Here is a 6,000-nt window from a genome sequence, read left to right on the forward strand (position 1 = left end):
TTTCTAGAGATGAAAACATAAATGCAATATGGTTTCTGCCCACATATTAGAAGGAAATGATGATTAAAGCATTCATTTCTGGTTCCCCATAAAGAAAACCCACCCACAGAACATACAAAGGGCCTAACTCTTAGTGGGTGATATTGAGAAAAAAAACATATCCTTGCACGAATATATTTAGCTAATATATTAAGACACGACAATCACTTAGTTTTGTTTTCAAAGTAAGGGCCATTATTAGACCCTGGGAAGTTTCCTTTTACTTTTATCATTGATTTTCTGGGTAGTCCAGTGTTTTACTTTATAGCATCACTCTTGTAGAACTAACACTTAACCTTTACACCCTGGATCTACATGTTTGGGTGTATTCAATTGACTGAGAATCATTGACATTTGTGTGTGTGTGTGTGTGTGTGTGTGTGTGTGTGTGTGTGTGTGTGTGAAAGGGAGTAAATTAGCCTCTTGATTTCCTTTGTTGGTTTTGCTTGCTTTTGTTCACTTTTAGCCTTCCAAAATACTTAATGACTAACCAAGAATGTGACCACCCTCATTGTTTCTACATTAAACAGGCTTAGTCAAGCCAAGGTCTCTTTTACTGGCCCCTTTATCACCTTTAAAAAAAAAAATCAATTCTAGATGCATTTCATTTTAGTATCATTATTTTCTCTTATCTCTCCAACTCTAAATCTTCTATCAATTATAGCTATGTTGTGGAGAAAAGACAGAGATCTTCAGCCGCATATTCAGTTTCTGAACACTGCAGTGATAAAAAGCAATGTAACCCCACGTCTCTCATGGCTGCTCTGAGGAAAAAAACATCATAATGTGGAAAAAGGTCCAACACTGTGATATTAAACATACATCTGTTTACTTCATTGCAATGCTGTGAGGACAAATATGGTAAACCTGTCTTTAACTACCTGACTTTAATCTCCTCAAAAGCAAGGAATAGGAATAGGAATTTTGTGAATACATATGAAACATACCATACAGAAGCCAAAAAAATTAACTAAATTTTCTGCTTGAAATTTTATTCTCTTAGTCTACACCACAGTACAATGGCTGCAGCAATTATAATCTTAAAGTGAAATCAATGTTCAATTAATTAGAATATATTGTGTTCCAGTCCTGCTGATAATTTTTTTTGAAGTTATGTTTGTACTTTAAAATACTTGATCAGTTGTTTTTGCTCATGATTATGAAACACAGTTAAGTTTTTAAATACAAATTAATTTGGGTCATGATTTAAAAAGCATAGTTAGGGAAGCCACCTCACTGGCATATCATAACTGATGATAATTCCAATGTAACTGCTGATTTGACTTTTCAGGTTTTATAGAAATTGCCATTAAGCTATATTTGAGGACACAGAAAGAGGAAGCTATCTTGAATATTAAGTTAGATCAGTAGAAACCAGGCTCCTGCCTCCAGCCTGGCTCATTCAGATTCATCCTGAATTTTACAATTAGATTAATCTTTCTAAATAGCAATATGGTCATGTTACATTTAGCTCAAAACCTTCAGTAGTTTTTTGTTATCTACAGAAAGGTTAAGGCAGTTGATTACAGCAGTGCTCTCAAAAAAGGAAAAAGAAACTAAGCATGCAAATATGTATTTCTTCGACATAAAATAATATGTGTATTGCTGTAATTCTCTAATATCTTAAAGTATAATTCTTAGCACAGAGCTTATTGCTTATTATCCTGGTTTAAATTCATGTCTCATCTCAAATGGTCTGCTTGCTTGACTAATTTAATTAGATTACTTCCTCCTCTCATATCTGATTTGATGATCATTTGTTTAACCTAGTTGTCAAAGAAAGGAAGGGGAAAAGTCAGCTTTGTGATTTTTTGTGTGTCTGTGCTTGCATTTTAATATTTTCTATTTACAGTTCCTTTGCAGGGATTTTCTCATTGTCCGTTTACAATTGTCTAAAATATATTATAAAATCCATCAGCTTACATCAGTAGATTGTACAATATGTAGCTAGCAAAGACTTTAAGATCTAGTCCCTGATAAAATATCCAATCTTGACTTTTGTTTCTGGAAATACGGCTGTCTGATGTTTACAGAAATCTTTCGTAGTAGGACATACCTAACAATATTATATAAAATATTTTTCAAAAGAATTAATGATTAATGCTCTGGAAGAGAACTTAAGGAATCTTCAGAGGTCAAAAAGAATAAGAAAGTGGAAAGTGAGCACTGGTTTTTAGTGGACCACCCACGTGGTAAAGAGATAAAGCTGGACCTCTGACCAGGACAGAAGTTTAGACCTGAGACCTTGGAATAAAGTATGGACATTTAAAGGAAAATATCCTTATTAGGTGAATTAGGAAAACATTTACCGTCCTTACAGAGAGATACCTACCGTATTCTGGGAAGACTGAAACCAAAAGAAAAGTTCTAATAATTCCTAATGTCAAGCTTGAACTCACATGGGTTTCTTTTCTAGAATTCGTATTCACTATCTTTGTCACCCCCACTAGAAAAAAACAGAACAAAAATTGAATTTAAAGCAATTCCAGGTTGTAGTGCTCTCTGGAAAAGAGCACATTAAACTTAGGTGTCAAAGAATTCTCAAAGATAAGGTTCCAAGGAAAATCAGCTCAAAATAAAAAATCACCAAATATATGTGAAAACTAGACACTGTGAGTGAGAGCCAACAAAAACAACAAATAATTGTATTCACATCTTACAAACAACAGATATCAGAGTTGATAACAAAAGAGACTATGAAATAAGTATGTTTAAAGATAAAAAATAATTCATTGAAATTATAATGAAAGAGCAAATGACTATCATAATTGATTAAGAAAATTTGTAAAAGTACCAAAATGAATTTTTAAAAATGAAAACTATAATATTGACATTAGAAACTCAGTCTTTTGGCTAAATAGCAGATTTGAAATGGCTAAAAGCATAATTAGTAAACCGGAAGATAATAGAGCTAAAGAAATCACAAAAAATGCAAATAGAAACACAAGAATATGAAAGAAAAAGATCAGGAATAGAGGATCAGGAACAGGATAGAGGGAGAAAGGTCTACATACCTATAATGAATGAATATTTCACTAAGAGAAAATACAGAGAATGGGAAAGGGAATTTAGAAAGATAATGACTGTTAAAAAATAATGAAATCTTGCTGTTTATGAAAACATAGATGGTATTGTGCTACGTGTAATAAGTCAAATCGAGAAGGGCAAATACCATATGATTTCACTTATATGTGGAATCTAAAACACAAAATAAACAAACAAAAAAGAAACAAATTCATAGATACAGAGAACAAACTGATGGCTGCCAGATGGGACGAAGATTGGGCTGGGTGAAAAAAGTGAAAGGGATTAAGAAGTACAAATTGGTAGTTACAAAATAGTCATGGGGATGTAAAGTACAGCCTAGGGAATATAGTCAATAATATGGTAATAACTGTGTGTGGTGCCAGATGGGTACTAGACTTACTGGGGTGATCACTTCATATGGTATATAAATGTTCATTACTATGTTGTACACCTGAAACTAATATAATATTGTACGGCAACTATAACTGAAAAATACATTAAAAAGTAAATTGAAAAAAAAAGAGGTAATGGCTGAAAAAATTTCCAGAAATAAAAGATATCATTCCTCACGATTCAGAAGACCAATGAATCCAATGAAAAAAATATAAAAAGAAATACACTCCTTATCACACTGTTGTGAAATTTCAAAATACCAAAGGGACAATCTCAGAAGTAGCCAGCTCATCTTAACACACCGATTAACTGAGTTCTCAACTGCAATAAAAAAAACCCAGATGATAGCAGTATGATTATTTAATTGTCAACCGAGTGAGTTCTCTATCCTTACGTAGCATTTGGAAATATGTGAGAATGTTTTCATTGTCACAGTGACTGAAGTGTGACTGACAAGTTTCTTAACTTCTCTGTGTCTATTTCCTTATTATTATGGGAATAATAATATCTCATGAGATTGTGGTGAAGATTACATGAGTTGAATACATAGACAGCATTCATAACAATGCATGGCACAATAAGTGCAAAGCAATTGTAGCTATTCTAGTACCCTCAGGCTACCTCTAGTAATGCAAAGAGGTGTACAATGAAGAATTGTCAGACTCAAATTTCCAAGAAAGGCCCCCAAAACACTAAAAACCTATCAAACTTCTATTGACAGTATTCCCACTATTTTTCTCCATCTTGCCTCAATTTATATGTTATCCTCTAGTCACTCTCTGAATTCACTTTTTCATCCAACAAATAGTTACAGAAAGCAATACTAAGCCCCAGGAACTATGCTTTGCATTGTCTTCAGATTATATCATTGCAAATTCCTTGAGGGCATATGTGGCAGACGCTAGTTAGTGTCTGGCCATCTCATTGCCTCTTTCAGTTCATTTGGGGAGTTTACTTTTCTCAGCCTCCCTTGCAGTGGCTGCACAGCAGGATTCTGGCTAGAGGAATGGTAGAAATAACACCACTAACAGGATGAGCAAAACCTCCAGTGAGAAACCTCCTATGAGGCAGGAGATCTTAGGCTGTACTCCCTTACTCTCTTTGCTTCTGAACATGCCGAATGTTCCAGAGGCAGGCAGACGCCAAGGAGATCAGGAGCGCTCAATCAGCACATCCAAAACTTCTAGTCAGACTTTGACATAAGCAAGAAATGAATCATTATTGTTTTAAACTACTGAAAATTTTGTCTTGACCAATATAGCACAATTTTTTCCTTTTCAACTATAAACCTAGAACAGAACACAGTGCCTGGTTTATAGTAGATCTCTATAAATGTTTGTTAACACAAAGAAGGAGTGAAGGAAGAGAGGGAGGGAGGGAAGAGATAATTTCCAAATGAATTTATCTATTCCTTATTTTATCTGAAGTGATTATTCTAACCTACCTACAACTTTTTCAGTTTTATCAGTCATTTCCACCCCCCAAAATTTTTTCTTTTTTCTAAAGAAGACTCCCTTCTATACCTCTTATTTATTTGCATTTACTATAAGGAAATCCAAGACCACTTTAATGATGATGCTGACTTTTCAGGTACTGCTCGGAATGGATTGAAGCAAGACTGTTTACATACCAAAGGAAAATGTAGAATTGTTCCTCAAACATTTCCTTTTCTAGAAAAGAAAGACATCCTAAGCATTTCGCCCTTGGAGTTAGAGTGGAAGTTATGCAGTAGGATCTGATGGAAACTTCTGGATGAGGTAGGAGATCTTGGACTCGTCTTGGAGACCATGCAGATACAATGAGCTCAGTGGTAGAATGGGGAGGAGCACAAGAGGAGCCGTTAGAGAGGGGCTTCCCTCTTGCTCTACCCTCACCCATCTCTTGTCATAGACTGCACTAAAGTTGAACTGGGAAGATAGGTTGGAAGAATCAGTGGAGGGCAAGAGGGGGAACAGAGGGAAAAGAGGAAGAGATGTCTCAAGATCAGCAGCTGGGAGGAAATGAGAATCTCTGCTCAGCACTCTGGCAGGTTTTCCTGTGTAAGCTCTGTTTGTAAATTAAGCTTAAATACTTTGTGGACTATCATACATGTCTTAACGCTAATACACAATTAGATGTTCTTTTTAATTTTTACAATTAAAATTATTCTGAAATTTTTAAGAAAGGGAGAATAAGCCAAGCACTTCAATGGTGTTAAATCTGTCTACATTTGAAAACCACACATGTATGTGTTTCATTTATTGTTATTTTTCTTATATTTCTCCAAGATTTCTTTGGAAACAAGCACTGTTGTAAGTGTACTGGTGTATCCAGGGAGAGAGTTAGAAGCCTAGTTTTAAACATATGGCAAAACAAATACATAAAAGTATTTGGAAATGAATTTTTCCAATCACGAACATTTTTACCAATGCTTGGATAAGCACAAAAGAAACTTTTATAACTCTCTGGTGATGCTTTGATTTAAGATGAGAAAATGCTGGTAATCATTTTTTCCTTCAGTACTTTATTTATAACCTTTTATCTTTTCTATAAAGGAAAATA

The 6,000-nt window shown here is 34.5% G+C and overlaps 1 protein-coding gene across 1 annotated transcript in view; it reads right to left on the minus strand.

The window, feature by feature from the left end:
• The window catches only part of HPGDS (hematopoietic prostaglandin D synthase), a 47,442-nt gene extending 42,231 nt beyond the window's left edge, over positions 1 to 5,211 (minus strand). Inside the window, exon 1 of the mRNA XM_081052111.1 lies at positions 5,090 to 5,211. The gene's annotated coding sequence lies outside the window, so the exon portion shown is untranslated. The remainder of the gene's footprint in view (positions 1 to 5,089) is intronic.
• Positions 5,212 to 6,000: the final 789 nt, after the last annotated feature.

The sequence above is a fragment of the Rhinolophus hipposideros genome, assembly GCF_964194185.1.
Source record: "Rhinolophus hipposideros genome assembly, chromosome: 1".
NCBI classification, from domain to species: Eukaryota; Metazoa; Chordata; class Mammalia; order Chiroptera; family Rhinolophidae; genus Rhinolophus; species Rhinolophus hipposideros.